Source organism: Triticum dicoccoides, chromosome 7A (genome assembly GCF_002162155.2).
Source record: "Triticum dicoccoides isolate Atlit2015 ecotype Zavitan chromosome 7A, WEW_v2.0, whole genome shotgun sequence".
NCBI lineage: Eukaryota > Viridiplantae > Streptophyta > Magnoliopsida > Poales > Poaceae > Triticum > Triticum dicoccoides.
Window position 1 is genome coordinate 473,960,566 of NC_041392.1, and position 13,908 is coordinate 473,974,473.

Sequence of the window (13,908 nt, forward strand, 5' to 3'; positions counted from 1 at the left end):
TTGAAAAAATCAAAATAAAATGATAAAAACTTCAAAAAATAAAATCCTTCGAGAGGTAGTTATATTACTACATCTACACGTTAGGAAAATTGGAAAACTCAAATTTGGACATGTTTTGCAAAAAGTGTAGGGAAAATGTAAAACGACTATAACTTTTGCGTACGATGTCGGAAAAAAATGTATAATATATCAAAAAATTCAGCACAAAAATCCGCATCCGATGGAGACTACCTACGACCTGTTTGCAATTTTTTAGAAACCTCAAATTCCAAAAGGAAAAAAAGATATGGTCAAATTTAAGTTTTTTTTAAAAAAAATTTAAATCTGGTCAAACTACTTATTCAAGAAGTATTAATGTTACTACATAATTATTCAATAATATTAGTGTTACTAAATAATTATTTCAATTTTTTGAATTTTGGTCAAATCTGGTCAAACTATGGTCAAACTGTGGTCAAACTATGGTCAAACTGTGGTCAAACTTATTCAAGAAATATTAGTGTTACTAAATAATTACTGTTTTTTAGAATAATAGTTTCAAACTCAAACAGTGAAATGTGTGACTTCATGCTCATGCTAAACTCCTGAGGGTTAATAGGATTGGCATCTTACTATTGTCAGGAAAACAACAAGTGCAGACTTGGAAACGAAGGAGAATAGAACCCGAAAGTTAAGCGTGCTCGGGCTGGAGTAGTGAGAGGGATGGGTGACCGGTCAGGAAGTTAGATGATTTGGAATGAGTGATCCACAGTTGAGCAGTTAAGAGAGGTGATTAGAGACTAAATCACCAAATAATTCAGAAAAATCAAAAATAAAAAAAATAATCAAATTTATTTTCAAAATTTTCAAAAAAAATTCAAAAAAAAAACCTTTAGTATCGGTTGGTAACACCAACCGGTACTAAAGGTCCCCCATACCAGGGCGCGAGCTCATGCCACGTGGTGGCACTTTAGCGCCGGTTCGTGCCGAACCGGTACTAAAGGGGGGGCCTTTAGTGCCCACCAATTAGTGCCGGTTATGGAACCGGCACTAAAGGCCCTTATGAACCGGTTTTAAAGCTCCGTTTTCTACTAGTGGTAGGTGCTTAGGCAAATGCTTAGGTGCGTACGATGTGGTAGATGCATTGGAATGGAGGGGCACCTTTATATAAGGGCAATGAGGGCAAACTGTGTTGCATTCACATCGTGCAGGCTCTTTTCCCGGACCTCCTCCCATTACTTCCCTCATGCATTAATTGAAGGAGGATGCACTGGCCGTTCAACATATCGGGAACCGCTACTCCCTCCCTCGTCTGCATTAAAGCCGTATCGGGAACTGTGTCGCCCGCTGTCAAATCGAATACTCCCTCCGTCTAGGTTAGTATTAAGTCATCTTACCAAAACCACTCGTTTCTTCACATTATATGCGTACAATATATATGGCCAACATCATATAGCCAGCAGTTAGTTGTCAAAGAATTTCAGGGTGCTTAGTTTTGTCAAAGAATTCCAGGGTGCTTAGTTTTATTTGAGGGGTGGGTTGTGCACTTATGATGGACACCATTATAGTGACAAGCCTTTTTAATAGTACTACTATACAAAAGTGGAGTATATACATTTTTTAAAAGGCTAGAGGGCGGGCAGTCTAGCTCGGTCGGTTTCACGAGAGGCAAGGGCCTTTGTGATTTGCCGGCTCATTACTGCTGTCAAATCGAATAGTACTGCGCCGCCCGCTGCACGCCCGGCGGCTCCATTAAACCCCTCCGTTAAACCCACATGCAAACCGAGAATCCTACTCCGGCCACACGTCCATTCATGAGCGGGCAGGAATTAAACACAACACCGGCCGAGCTCCTCCTGTCCGCCCTCACTTTAAACGAGGCCAGACGCCGGCCAAGCTCCTACCGTCCGCCCTCTATTTACACGAGGCCAGACAAACAGTAAGCAAGAATCGCACCCCTCCGCCGCTTCCCCATCTCCTCCTTCACCATTTTCTCCACACTTCCGATGGCTTCCGATGAGCCGTTCACCAGCATATTACCCGGCTGGGTGGCCCGCCGAGCCCTCCGGATACGGGCAAGGCCGCTCGGTGCTTCACCAACCTCGCTTGGCCCGACGGAGCCAGTTGCCGCCCCAAGCAGGCGCGTGGTTCAGCAACTCGCCGCTCCAGTTCAGCTCCATGAGGAGTGGCGAGTTGCTCCATGCCGGCACGGCGGCGAGCACGCCCGTACAGGCGCCGTCGCTGCCGCGTCGTACCGCGCCACTAGTGTCTGCGGTGGCCGCGCCTCCCGTGCCTGTGGGCGCGCCTCCCGTGCCTGCGGCAACGCTATGCAGGCAGAGACAGAAGCTAGGTGCATGGAGAGCCACGAGAAGGTGGCCAGCTTCTCCATGTCCACCGCCATCATCGAGGAGAAGTAGAAGACGGGAGGCTGCCACCACTTGGGACCCATGAAGGCCACCATCGAGGCGACGACCGCGGATTCAGGTGGTTTCTTTGCTGCTTCGTCTCTTCCGAGGACCTTCGTCGACCCTGCAAGTGTCTGACGGACATGAGGAAGACAAAGGGATCCGCGGGCGGCCATTTAGTACTAAAATAATTCTAGATACATCCATTTCTAGGACAAGTATTTCCGGACAGAGGGAGTATTAATTATACAAGAGAGGCGGATTGGCACCTCTTAGTTCATGTAAATGTAATGAAATCCATCATGTTTATATGAAGATCCGGCTTTTTTATACGAAATCCTTCATGCTTATATGAAATCAGTCCGTGTTTGCACGAATTGCATCTGGTTGATTAGAGTTGTAAAAATGTATGCCGCTGGCTTTTGATGTCGTCCTCCGCTTAAGGAAGCGAGAGGAAATTTGTCGGCTGCCGTTGGAGATGCTCTTTATGTTGGTGACATCCAATCCATTTGAGTTAATTGCCTGTATGATTGTCCCTCTATAAAAAGTTAATTGCATGTACAGTGTACATGTGACTTGCAGGGTGGCTACAGCTTCGTACAGAAAGTTAAAAAGAAACAAGTCCATCCTTAATCTTGTATTCTAAGTACTCTGTGGGTTCCACTGTCAGTACAGTAGCGAAAGAAGTATATATTAAATAAAGAGAGTAATATATAATATAAAAATATAAAGTTAAAAGACAGAATTCGAACTCATGTCATCGCGTTGCGAGCATCCGGCGTTAACCAGCCCAACACATTTTTGTTGTAGACAATGCTGGAGATATATCTCCATGTCTACTCTTATATATACTCCATTCGTTCCTAAATATTTGTCTTTTGCAGATTTCAAATGGACTACCACATACGGATATGTATGTAGACATATTTTAGAGTGTAGATTCACTCATTTTGCTTCGTATGTCTTTTTAGGAAGGGGTCAGATTTGTCCTTGATTTATTTATGAGGTATCCAGATGGCACTGCACCGCTAAGAAAAGAGGGTAACATCAAAATTATGGACTACTTTTTTGAGTATGTTGGTAAGGTCCGGTCGTAGTCACTTGTTGAAATCTCTAAAAAGACAAGTACTCCCTCCGTCCGGAAATACTTGTCATCAAAATGGATAAAAGGAAATGTATCTAGACGTATTTTAGTTTTAGATACACCTCTTTTCATCCATTTTGATGACTAGTATTTTCGGACGGAGGGAGTAGAAAAAGAGTTGGTGATGATGGTGTGTGTGCCATCCTGCAATATAGGCCGTCGGATTTATATCTAATGGATAGGAAAGAAACTATAGAAATTTTGCAAAAATATACCAACATGTCTCTCCACGTTCGCAAATAAGGCCTTCCCTCGTTCAACCTTTTCTCTCACAAGATAAACTACTCATACAAATGCATCTTGATGTTCCGTACAACGCACGGGCAGCTAGCTAATTTCTTCTAAAATAGTTGCTGCGATAATTGGGTTGAAGTGATATATTTTATGTCTGCCCCGAATGATTTCAGATTCACTAGTAGTAACAAAGAAAAGGTTGCCTTGTTAATTAACAGAAAATAGGGTGAAAACTATCACATGATGCCGGTAAAAACAAGGCACACTGGGTTCAGCGTCATCGTCACTACAGCTGTGCGCGCACGAGAAGTCTACATATCGAGGGGGCTACCGAGCGAGGCACCGAGACACAATGTTTGAGAGAGAAACCAATTGATAGATTATGATCAGATCGAGTTGTCACCCTTCTTCTGTCATTGTTGGGGGGGAGGGAGAGAAAGACGTATTGAGAGTGTGCGCGGTAGGCACAGAGGCACAACTAGCGAGTGTGTGTGTGTGTGTGTGTGTGTGTCTGTTTTTGAAAGAGGAGTAGATAGATTATTATCACGATGTGCCACCCTACTCCTTCGGTGTCGGGTAGTGTTTGTGTGTATGTTTGAGAGATAAGCCAGTCAATAGATTAGTATCAACATCGAGGTGTCACCCTACTCCTTCGGTGTTGGGAAGTGTGGGTGTGTGGGGGGCAGTGACACTCACATATCTCTACTCTTATAAAAAATAGAGTTGGTGATGATGGTGTTCCTGCCATCCTGCAATATAGGCCATCCAATTTATATCTGACGGACAGGAAGGAAACTATGGCAATTTTGCAAAAAGATACCCACACCCCTCTCCGCATTTGCAAATAAGGCATTCCCTCATTCATCCTTTTCTCCCACAAGATAAACTTCTCATACAAATGCATCCTGATGTTCCGTGCAACGCATGGGCATCTTGCTAGTAGGGAGAAGGACTTTGTATGACACATATCTAGCTATATTAAGTGATAGGTAGATAGCATATGTGTGACAGACATTAGTGGCTCTGGGTGGGCGGAATTAAAGGGGTGGGCGTGTTAGACATAGAGAGCGTGTGTGTTTCTATGTGAGAGACTTGTAGGACGGGGTAGAAAGATGAATTTAACCCTGACGGAGGGAGAGAAATACACGAAGTGCCAGTGTGTGATAACGATGCCCACAGGGAAATGAGATATGTATGCGTGTGAGAGAGATTGCACAATTCATTCACATATCACTATCTAGCGATCACGGACGTGCATCGCTTGAACATAAGTCAATATCTACTTTGTATCGTGGCGAAAGGTACAATATCAATTCAACACTATAAAGATTGGACACTCACATATCACATTTTTTCTATTTAAATAAGCCTTTTAGTTGTGCATGCCAAAGTTACAGTGATGTTTCTTCAAACAACCAATGTATCTATCATTGTTACTCTTGCATTCAAATTCATTAGTCTTGGATGATTTAAGTTTCTATTTTGAAGTAATATATGTAATATTCATATATGAATTCAACGGGTACGCAATTTATGAAATGGAAGCTATGTAATCATATGAGGTAACACTTTTAAGTAGCTGACTACAATATCCATTTCTTTTGGTGCGCCTCTACACTAACACGTCAATGCATTATGTTTAAAGTAAATAACCAATGGCACTAAATTATCTATTTACACGAGAAATACATAGGCTGAGTGTTTGATCCCTTTTTTGTGAACGCGCCACTACACCCGTACGATTGGTCGCGCCCGTGTAAACGTCCAAGTTATCGGCGCATCATCCCGAGTTATTGTCTTTTTTCTAGGGTGGACTTCACACGAGTTATTAACTGCTGACGTGTGCCCCGTGTACACAGTCTAGCATGACCTTCCCGCTAGCACGGTCCAAAATTAGTTGAAACTAGATACGAACGATCCCGCGGGCGGCAAAATCTCCCGCCTCCTTCTAAAATTTCCGCCACCTTAGTCTTTAGCATGCAAAATCCCCCTTTTGTCCTTGGTGCACGGGGACCAACAGTTACAATACCACCCTCATCTACATGATAGGTCGGGGCTGCTTTGGTAACTTCCGGTTCCCCCACTACACGGCACCCCCATTTTCTCTCTCCCCTCCTGCAAAAACGACTAACTCCATAGCACCAGAGCATCTTACATCATGCCGTCCGTACTTCATCGCCCTTTCTCCCCTCCCCTCTCGAAACCCTAGACTCCTCAACCACCGGCGTACCATAGCACATTCACTGCCAGTGGCGTCCACCTCGCCGGATCTGCTTCTGCGACCGCATCTACCCCTCCCACCTCCCCTAGAAACAAGTAGACTGCTCATCCACCACTGTACCACAACCCCTTCAGTGCCAGCCTTGTCCACGACGCCGGATCAGCTTCGCCGGTACTCTCGTCAACCGCCACGCATCTGCAGCGGCTCATTCATACTCCCCACCAGAGACACTTCGTCCACACCCCCCGGAGCCGCCCCACCGACGCCCCCGTCGAAGGCCTCTGATCCTCTTCGCCGACACCTTCCTCAACCCTACCAGAGCCGCTTCGCCGACATCTTCCTCAACCCTACCGGAGTAGCTTCGCCTATACCATTCTCAACCCTACCGGGGCCGCTTTGCCAACTCACAAGTCCACGGCCTCAGATCCGCTTCCTCGCACCCTCATCCAACCTACCGGAGCAGCTTCTGACGCCACATCCACGGCCGCAGATCCGTATCATCGACACCACCCTTAACCCAACCACCAGAGCAGCTTCTGACGCCCCGTCCATGGCCGCAGATCCGCATTGTCGACACCATCCTTAACCCAACCACCAGAGCAGCTTCACCTACGCCCTCGTCCATGGCCATAGATCCGCTTCGCCCACACCGTAGTCCACCCTACTGGAGCCGCTCCACAAACACCCTACTCGACGGTTCTAGATCTCCTTACCGGACCTCGACAGCCAGCGCAGCGTCATCACCCTCAACGTTTCTAACCTGATTCCCAGAGTCTGGAGAGATGCCAAGCACCCGCCACGGCCTAGGTACTTGTCACCTTTAAACCCGTCCAGCATCACCTGCCTGATGTACTTCAAATATACTAACCGGTCGCTGTTACCTGTTATGCAGCTGGCAAAAACTACAAGGACGATGTGTCTTCTGGATCTAACAGCTTGGCCAACCAAGATCCTGGACAGAGGCATTGCTATGATCTTGTAAGCGCGTCTCTCTCTCTCTCTCTCTTGTATTGTTCTATGCCTGCCAGCGTGCTTTGCTAGGATTTTCGACCAGTAATCCCTTTGTGCAGACAATGATTTCTACTACTGGCTGCTAAATTAGATATGTAGATGTCATACATGATACTACCTCGTACCTCCGTTCCTAAATATAAGTCTTTCTAGAGATTCCACTATAGGCTACATACAGAGCAAAATGAGTGAATCTACACTCGAAAATGCATCTATATACATCTGTATGTGGTCCATACTGGAATCTCTACAAAGACATATATTTAGGAACAGGGGCAGTACATTACACAACATCGTAGGTGGCATGTAGGAATTCCAGTGCACTACATTAGGCTCCCTTAGAGTGCCTGCTAGTCCAGCATATAGAGTCATGGCTAGTTTATGGTACGCACACAATCGTTACTTGGTGGTTTAAATATGCGCAAGGGATATGCAATGTAGTATCATGTAGAGATGTATGAAATTAGCCATGTCAACTTGCAGATAGGGTTACACAATGAAAAAGTACAAGATGTATGTGGCAATTTCATGGAACATCACAAAAAAGGAGAGGCAGCGGTGAGCCTATACAGTGTGCCATGGTACGTCACTCCTCCATTGCAATCATCGTGACATGTTATTTGTATGCCAGTTCTATTAGCCAAGTTTCTTAGGGACAGTTATTACGAGTTATCCTAAGAAAATAAGCACCTGTGAATATAAGCTCCATGTAATAAGCCAACCAGTTCTTTTCATTGCGTTTTCAGCTTATCTTTGGTATGATCAGTGGAAAGTCTAGATTGCATTATATTTTTTTCATTTTGCTGCCCTTATGGAAATTAATTTGACTTGCAAACATCACAAATTGAACCCAGTGCAGTAATTAATATGATAGGAAAACAGACCATCACTATTTGCTCAAAATGCAAATACAAAGATACCATCTACTTGGCACAATCTACTTTGGTCAATGTTTTCCATAGAGATCCCATTGCCTAATTTAAACGAAGAACACATGACCCACATTTAAATGAAGAACAATTATTTATTGAAATTCGATGGTCCAAGTGGTTGGTTATTATCGTATAGTAGCACCACCTGAAAGCATCATAAGGCAGCAGCTCATAGCAACTCATCATACAGCAGTAGCAGTCTGCAATTCATCATATACCAGCAGCAACTCGTAGCAATTCATCATATAGCAGCAGTAGGAGCAGCTCATAGCAATTCATCATATAGCAGCAGCAGGAGCAGCTTGTAGCAACTCATCATATAGCAGCAGCAGGAGCAGCTTGTAGCAACTCATCATATAGCAGCAGAAGCTCATAGCAATTCATCATATAGCAGCAGCAGCTCATAGCAACTCATCATACAGTAGCAGCAGCTCATAGCAATTCATCATATAGCAGCAGCAGGAACAGCTCATAGCAATGCATCATATACCAGCAGCAGAAGTAGCTCATAGCAATTCATCGTATAGTGGATCGGGATGAAAATTTGGCAAAAAATCAGAGGAGATCCTCACCTTGTTGGAGAGCTCATCCTTCAACAGCACCTCAAGGCCATGGCCTGGGAAGAGGGGAGAGGGAATAAGGTGCCTTCTACCACAGTGTGGCATCAGCCGTAGTTGTGCAGCGCCCGCCGGAGTAGTGTGTTGGACGAACCACAGTGGAGCAGCTGCTGGAGACCATGAGAATGAGGGGCGGTGTCAGAGGGAGGAGAAGCCAGGGAGATTTGCCCCTACCCGCAGGCCTTGTAGCCTATCTTGACATAGCATCGTCGAGGACAAGGCCAGATGGGACCAGTGGCGATGGCTCGCTGGAGGAACCCTAGTGTTGCAGGCAGGGGATCGAGGTAGAGGGAAAGGGGAGAGGAGATGCAAGCGGGCAGGGCAATGAATGCTTGCGTGTTTGTTTTTACTTGAGGTTCAGGTGTGACACGGGCGTCAGCAGTTGCATTTTGAGTGTAATATAGGTAGACAACAGAGTCATTTCACTATTCCCCTTCCCTTCAATATTTAGTGAGGTTCTAACCGAAACACCCCCCTCCAAAGCGAAATTAGTTAAAGCCCAAGCCCATAACTCAAAAATGACTTCTTTACATCTTTTATGGCTTATTTTGACAATATGCCCTGAAAAGGCGGAATGGAACTGGCCCTTAACCTATAATTCAATTGTGCGTGCAATGATGAATCACTCCTGCCTGCTATCTATACATTTAGGCATCATCATACATGGCATGACCTAATACATGTGCATTCCATTGTAGAATCTGGAATATGCAATGTTTATGTTAGTTCATACGTTGCACATGATGTTTAAATGCCCCTTAAATCTGGTCAGTCAGGTGATGGTCTTTAAGCCTCCGTCTTTGCTTCTTTTCTTGATATGTAAGATTTGCTCACACATTTGTTCAATTGCTTGTTTGCATCAGCCAGTCGTACTAGGACTGTTTGCTTTGATTACTTGTTGTTCTTGACCTAACACTCTAACAGAGCTTGTCAACAATTTAAACACTAAGGGCTGCTGTAGTGGGGCCTTGTCTAACTCATAGGTGACATAAAGGTTTGGTTGTACACTACTGTAGGCAAGTATGTTAGGAAAGTATGCATATTTATCTTCCAAGGAGACGAGTAACTAGTTGACATAATTATGTGGTGTTGTTTTGTTATAATCTCATCCTGTTGTGTTCACAGACTGGAAAGTATGCATATTTATCTTCCAAGGAGATGAGTAACTAGTTTGTGTCACCTTGAAGAGGGGGTGCAATGAAGATAAGATTGAGGATTTCCAAGTACAAGATGTTAGGAAGGAGCCTTGCAAGAGAAGTAGGAGTTGCGCTGAGCCTCTTCAACCTGCTAAGGTAAGTCAATGTATGCAACTCAATAGTTCAATTCCTTGTTTGTTTCAGGCATAGTTAATTTTCTCTTTTCAATTGCTTTATTTGTCCTCAGTTAATGAGATACCCAAATAATCATGCCTGATGTTCGGTACTTGTATCACTATTAGTTGACATAATTAAAGGCCTTACCATTTAATTACTCTGCCAAAGTGTGCCTGAAGCTTTGAAGTCTGTTAACCAACTATTATTGCATGAGGCTCACAATCTAGTTTACACTACGCTAATGATTGCATAGTTTTGCCTCTTGTAGTATGTTTGTATGAAACCCTCTACTGTTCATTATGCTCCCTAAGACTTTAATTGAGGCACAAAATGGCCAACTGTTTGCTTACTTATACGCAACATGCTGTCTAAATTTGTAACTTGTCTCTGTTTTCGATTGGGCCCCAACATCATGCTCCTCTGGTGAGCTAAGAGGGATTTCTGTATGCAGGCTGCACAAACTATCTTTTTTATAATTTTTAAAATATCACCTGCTTATGCTTCATGACGTGTAACATTTTTTTTGAAAGTGACGTGTAACATTATTGTAAGTCCTATTTTGCCATGTAGTACAAAATAGTGTCTTGTTCGCTTCACTGTTGTAACTATATTTTTGCCCTAGTCATGTGTACTGACAAAAACATTTCAGGATGAAGTGACATCAACACAAAGATCTGCGAGCAGTGCGGCATGGCCGTTACCGAATGATTATGGATTGGAATTGGAATGTGCTGATGTTCTCGAGCTTCAACTAGAGGTGGCAAGACAACATGTACATGATTGTCAACTTATAATCAACAAGTTGAGAATGGACATGAAGGTATTACATGCAGGAGTCAAAAAATGAAACAAGACACTGAGGTAACCATGAAGGAATTGGAGATTTTGCAGACTGAAATTTGTGCTATCTGAATCCGGCCAATCCTATTTTCTAAAGAGATTATAGTTCAAATGGAGTTAAGTTGATGCACGTCCATGATGTATGAGCTGTATTTGCCCAGTGTATGTAATTTTTTGTTTGTGTATGCTTTATTATCACCTGTGCCGAACCATAATGCCAAGTGGGTATAATCGGCTGTAATTTCTTTATTGTATAGTATAGGATTATTCTACCTTTCTATGCCTTGATCTCTTTGTTGTAATAGTGTAGGCTTTTTAGAGGTGATAGTATTGAGTAGGATAATTCTTTGAATATGCTATATCGTTCAAACGGGGGCCAATTCACTCGACCATGGCACTTCACGGGTCGTCAGATCCATGGGCCTTCTACGTCTCATAGGATTCATGGGCCTTCTACGTCTCGTAGGATCCATGGGCCTTCTACGTCTTGTAGGATCCATGGGCCTTCTACGTATCATAGAATCCATGGGCCTTGTACATCTCGTAGGATCCATGGGCCGCCGACTCATTTATGGGTCTTCTACGGGCCTTTAATGGAAATCGTACATTTTATGGGCTGACCATAACGGGCCGTTAATAGGTCGTATGTCACATCCCTAGCTTCTGGCATTGCTCTAGGCTAGCTTCATGTGTGCATCATGTCTATATTTTTGAAACTTGAATTGAGGAATATTGGAAGCCTCAAAACCCTAAATAAAAGAGGGGCAAAAACCCTAGAAATCTCATTCATTGCTCCAAAAGGCTCTTCTTAAATGTTTGATAATTTTTGGTAAGGGTTCTGGTCCCAACCAAAATATTGAACATTTTTAAGGATTTATTTTTGGGACTTTGAATTTAAATCATTAGCTATTTGAATTTGAATTATATTCATATAATTAGAATATAATTTCAAATACCCCTGAAATATTTTATGAGCTTTTGGAAAAGTCCATCTAGCCAAATAAAATTATTCAGAGGAGTTTTTGGCATTGTTTGAATTTGTTTAAAATTCAAAACAGTGGCAAAACGAAATTAAATAAAACAAAACAGAAGAAAAAAATAAAAGAGAGAGAGAGAGAGAAGGACTTACCTGGCCTCACCCGTGCAGCCCACCAGAACCGGCCCAGCCGGCCCAGCCCGCCACCGCTACTCCCCCCCCTGTCGTCTTCCTCTTGCCAGTGGGAGCAGCTGCGTGCTCGCACGCGCGCGGCCGAGGAGGCCACCTCCTCCCTGCCTGGCTGCCTCCTCCTTCCCTGGTCCCTCCCGCGACGCCACGCAGCCCCGACCCCCTCTCACTTCTCCCTCGCTCTCTGGACCTCCCTCCCCCTCGCTCCTCTGTTTCCCCTCCCGCGACCGAACGGAGCCGCCGCCACCGACGAGAGCCACCGTGGCTACCGGCCACCCCACGGCTCACCGACGCCCCAGGAAGCTCCGCCGGTCCTCCCACTACCTCCTCAACGAGCCACGAGGCCCCGGACGTGCCACAACACCGCCCTCGATGCCTTCTTCAACCTCGGGACCGCCGGCCATCTTCGTCAAATTCGCCGGCTCCGGACCGTCCCCGACCTCGCCGAGCGTCCCCTCGTCATCGCCGTGAGTCACTGACCCTCTCCCCTAACTCAGCATGCTCCCCTCCGTGCCGTAGCGTCGTTCCCCACGAGCACCGAAGCCACCGTCCGCCATTGCTGCTGCACGCATAGCCTCCGTGCTCCCCTGGCCTCACTGAGCTGCTCTTAGTGCTCCCCATGTCTAGCAGGTGCTGCCCAGCCTCTCCATTTGCTCACTGATGCACCGTAGCGACGCGCCCAAGCACCACCGAACACCATCGCCGCCAAAGCTCGTCGCCGGCATGAGTTCCGGCGACCCCACGACCTCCCACTCGGTCCTCTGGATGCGCGGGAGCAAGGGCCATCCCCTGGTGCCCTCAGCGCGCCAAACTGACGCCTCTAGCGCAAGTCCGGCGTGCCCCGCCGTGTTCTGTGGTCGCCGTCGGCTGGTCTCCGGCGTGCTGACGTGGCATCGTCGTTAGGGGCTAATGACCCTGCTAACTAACCCTGTGACACTGACAGCGGGCCCCGTAGCGGGTCAAAGCCCGAGTCAACGCGGGATTAGCCCCTGTGTCACTGACGTGTGGACCCCACACGTCAGGTTTGACCCGAGCCGGCCCCTGTTGACTTGCTGATGTCATGCCAACGTCATGCTGACGCAGTAATGTTTTCTGGATTTAATTTAATTCTGAAATTCCAGAAAATGAATATAAACTTCTAAAATTCATAGAAAATTAACCGTAACTCCAAATTAAATAATTTATATATGAAAAATTATCAGAAAAATTCAAGGAATCCATCTGTACCATTTTCATGCATGTTAGAACAACTTATAGCTGCTGTTTAGCACAAATCAAATAAAGGGCATTTAAATAATCACATATGGAGTTTGAATTTGAATCTTGTATTCAAACCAACTTCATTTAATCTGTTGCTAGTTGCATTGGCTCAAAACATATTCATTTTGCCATGTCATGATCATGCATCATATTGTGCATTGCATTGATTGTGTTCCCTTCTGTGTTGCCGGTATTTGTCCCCTCTCGATAGACGTGATACCGATGATGTGATCGTTGACACTGATGAAGACTCAATGTTATCTTCAAAAGTGCCAGGCAAGCAAAACCCCCTTGTTCATTCCGATACAATCCTACTCTCTCGCTCCTGCTCTCATTTACTGCATTAGGACAACACCGATTCATCTGTTACTTGCTGCGGTAGCTGAACCCCTTTGTCCTTTGCATGACCTGTCATTGCCACAGTAAATAGATGAAACCCACTAGCATGAGTAGGAGTTGTTTGAGCCCTGATGTGCCTACTCATTCATGTTTGTTTGTCATGCCTGCTATTGCTTAGAGTTGAGTCAGGTCTGATTCATCGGGGATGAATCAGAGGCGTGTGAACCTGTCCTACTGTGTGTGAGCTAAGTGTGTGAACACGATTTGGTAAAGGTAGCGGTGAGAGGCCATGTAGGAGTACATGGTGGGTTGTCTCATTGCAGCCGTCCTCAGGAACTGAGTTCTGTGTTTGTGATCCATGATTCAGCTACTACCACGCATTGGGCCCGAAACCAATGGACCCTCTCGGCTTCTTGATCACCCTTGTCCTCTGTCCAGGAGTTGCAAG